The sequence below is a fragment of the Myotis davidii genome, unplaced genomic scaffold (genome assembly GCF_000327345.1).
Source record: "Myotis davidii unplaced genomic scaffold, ASM32734v1 scaffold1529, whole genome shotgun sequence".
NCBI classification, from domain to species: Eukaryota; Metazoa; Chordata; class Mammalia; order Chiroptera; family Vespertilionidae; genus Myotis; species Myotis davidii.
The window spans coordinates 285524-289624 of NW_006300361.1; positions in this window are offsets into that span (position 1 = coordinate 285524).

Genomic DNA, 4101 nt, shown 5'->3' on the forward strand with positions numbered 1-4101 from the left:
CTTTACTTTGGCTCATATTTTAATTCTCAGTAGATTTATTCAACTGTACTAGACTACAAATTCCTTGAGAGCAGGGAATCCCTTGCTCAATTTCTCATAGTTGTCGACCACAGTAGGAAACCTGCTGACTGAAATTCCAATAAAATTTTTCACTAGAGTTAAATTAATCAAGGTTGGTGTGGCAGTCAGAGAAAGCTTATTCTACATGTGAGCTAGGATTTTAAGAGAACCTTGGAGATTGAAAGTATTTTGAAAGCTGGCAAGAAGGTAAAGTCATGCTTTCTGTTAAGAGAAAAAAATGCAAAGCAAAAATTTGCACCTGTCCAGTTCAACCTTCTGGATTATATTAGAAACACAGACACCAAGAGAGTGTGTTCCAAAATGTTTCTTCCTGGATCCATGCATGAAATATTCCTCTCTTAGCCCCGAGTCTTATGTTTATTCAGAAAAAACGATTTTGCTTTACTTTTTTTCTTATGTCATGATGGATCATTCTTCTAAAAGATTCATGATGCTATGGAGAGCCTACTGAGTTGGCAGAATATCCTGAAAGACTTAGATGTCCAATCAGCACACTTTTGAGTAGAAATGCAACCTATTAAGACTTGCCACACATGTGTTCCCTCTTCAATGGCAAGTTTAAACTATCTTCAGTAGTCCCCCTTTGGGTAAAATTTCTGAAGTGTAGTATTGCTCTGCATAAAGCAGCCTCTTGGTCAAAACAGGTCTAAGTCCCAGAAGATATTTCATGGAAACATCCCCACTCAAGGTAATTCTGATGTTCGTCAGGGGAGCTTCCTCCCATGAAAGCATAATCTTTGTTATACTTTGGCCTTCCCTGCATATGTTTCTATTCTCCAAGAGATCTTACCTAGATCTTTTAGAATGGCAGGAACACTCAGCACTTTTAAAAATACGGTAGTGTTATTGAGATCAGGAAAGTATCAGGTAATGATAAATACTCTATACTAAGTTCCACCCTCAACCGCAACCACCCAAATATCCTTTCCACGATCCTGCTATGCATAGTCATTTCATAATTGACATAGACCTCTTTAGATTTAAGACATATGCATGAAAATATTTTTTGCTCCTCAGGCAGAAAATGGTGGTAGGATTATTGAAAGCTAATGATTGACAAACTTGCTAGACAAAAGCAGACACTTGTTTCTAGCTTTACCAAACCAAATAAGCCTTTCTTTTGAATCCCCACTCTCTCCACACCGTAATCAATCTCTTTTGCATCTCTGAGCAAGACTGAGCCAAGAGACTGACTCCAGATGTAACAGATGATACTCCCCAGTGGGAATACATCATTTATTTTTATCAACATACTAGAAGCCCAGTGCATGGATTCACGCACATTGAAAGGAAATTAATTAGAAGGTGGCTGGTGGGGCGGGACTAGGCAAGACGGGCCGGACACACCCTGGAGCCAACCTCCAGTGGTCCCTCCCTGGGGCAGCACCGGGGCTTGAAGGGTGTCTGTGGAGTGAGCGGGGACCCTCTGGCAGGTGGGGTCCCTCAGCCTGGCCTGCGGGGATCAGGCCGAAACCAGCAGTCCGACATCCCCTGAGGGGTCCCAGAGTGCAAGAGGTCACCCTGCAAAGTTGCTGTCACTCGGCAGCTCCTGCATTGAGCATCTGCCCCCTGGTGGTCAGTGCGCGTCATACCTACCAGATGGTCAGGCAGTTGCTTAGCCTTTCATATATAGAGATTTAATCCCTGTGAAGGAATGCCCTTGTACCTTACCATTTAACAATAATTAGAAAGGAAATGGTTAGGAGCAGTCTATTTAAAAGATAGTGCTGGATATTTGACCCTAAGAAAATAGAGATGCAGGTAGAGATTTGTGTACAGGATGTTCAACTCAGTGTTATATATATTAGTAAAATTTAAAAGAACTAAATGTCCAACAATATGGCATAAACTAAGTAAATGAAGTTCAGCCATATGTTGGAATTCTATGCAGCTATTCAGATGTTTAAAAGCAGTATTAACTGACATGAGAAAATGCTCATGATCTATTTAATGGGGGAGGGGGAAATGGTTGCCAAACAGAACGCTTATAATGACCTTCAATTTTAGGGGTGGAAAATGTGTGTAAACATTTTATATACATTGGCAAAGCCCTTCTGCCAAAAGAGTACCAGGAACACACCAGTAGTTGAACAAGCTGGGTTTATTTTTTCATTGCAATGAGGGAAAACATGCACCACAGAGAACTGAGGGCAAGAAGGTATTCTAGGACTTGCAGGATCTGGCCTTGGGTTAAGAGATTTTAAGGAAGGTTTAAGGCAGCAGGGCTTGCTCTGGATTGACAGCTGTCAGGATGTGGGGTAGTTTTATGGTTGGGTGCCTTAGTAAATCTTTATCTAAAAGGAGAAAAGACTAGGTCAAGTCTAAAGCTGTCATTTGTTTTTTAAAAAATAGAATAGTCACTCTTATTAGCCAGGCTAGGGACATGTTTGGTCATTTTTATAGTTTGGAGAAGGTTCATGTTTGTGTTCAGGCATGATTATGAAGTGGTTTTAATTTTGTCTGGATCCATCACAGTTACGGGATGACCTTATCTGATATCAGTGTTGTGGGGAATGGGTTTTGTTCAATAAGAGCCCACCAAAGTTTAGATGTGAGTCCCATGTCAGCTCTTACCAAGTCCAGCTGACAATACCAGGCCAATTTTGGATGGCAGGGGTTGATTTTATTTTTCACACACACACACATTCAGAGAAGACTAGAATGATAACAAATATCATTTACTATGTGTTTGTGATATTCCATGCCTTTTTAGTGACTTATGTCTTTTAAAAAATATTTTTCTATTGAGTTCAGAGAGGAAGGGAGAAGGAGAGAAATAGAAAAACATCAATGATCAGAGAGAATCATTGATCGGCTGCCTCCTGCATGCCCCCCATGGAAGATCAAGCCAGAAACCCCAGCATGTGCCCTGACCAGAAATCTAACCGTGACCTCCTGGTTCATAGGTCAATGCTCAACCATCAAGCCACACCGGCCGGGCAGTGCCTTATATCTTTTCACCTATGTAATTCTCACTACAACTCTATGGGGTGGCTACTGTTATTATTGCCCTTTTCCATAAGTGTGGCATAAGGAGGTCAAGTCCTTACCCAATGCATCATCACAGTAAGTGGTGGAGTAAGGATTCAACCTAATGGTTATGGAACCAACAGCCCTAACCTTTATATAATGTTGTCTGTGTGTGCAACAACTTATCAACAGAGGTTACCTTTGAAAGGTGGTGGGAGTACAGAGATACAGAGATTTTTTGTTCCCTTCTTTTTCTTGTTATTTTTAATTTTTCTACAATTAGTATGTATTAATTTGTAATCAGAAAAGGGAATCATTTACTCAGGGACTGATGGAAGCTCTGTTTGCAAGGTCACTGTCCCAAATGCAAACTCAAGTCTGTGGTGGTGGCAATGCTCCCCTGAATGTCTGATCCAGAGAGGAGACACTGCCCTCTCTCCTCCTTCTTGCCCCAGCTCAATTTTGACAACGCCAACTGGATTGTGCGCAATAAAAAAGTGGCAGAAAGATCAACTCGCAGGCTGTTGGGTGTCTCGGAATTAAAGCCGGCAGGGTGGACTTTTCCCCAGACCTCCGTAAGGACCATTAGGAAGAGTTGGAAGAACTAGAAGCAAATGCCTCGGCCTCAAAGGAAAGGCCCTTTCCGTGTGGGAGGACAACACTCCCACCAGGCCAGCTGAGGGATGCTGGGTTTCTCCCGCTCTAAGACTCAGCCCAGGCGAGGAGAGAGGGGACGCCAGCGCTTCAGCCGGCCAGAAGGCCAACATTCAAAGGCCAGAAATGCCAGGGATGGGCAAGAACCAAGGTTAGGAGGGAACCATTGGGAGGGACAAAGACTTCAGAATAAAAGGAGCGTCGCCAAAATGTGAAAGCTCCCAAAGAGACCTGTGAGCTGGCTTCCCTTCTCTTACCTCTGCCGCTGAGCTAGCATCAGAGCACATGCACCATCTCTATTCACTCCCCGCGCAGAGACTGACTTTAGGCCTCCTGAGAAGTGCCCACCCACCAGCTGCCCCCCTGCTCAGCCCTAAAGAAGCCTAAAGAAGTAGC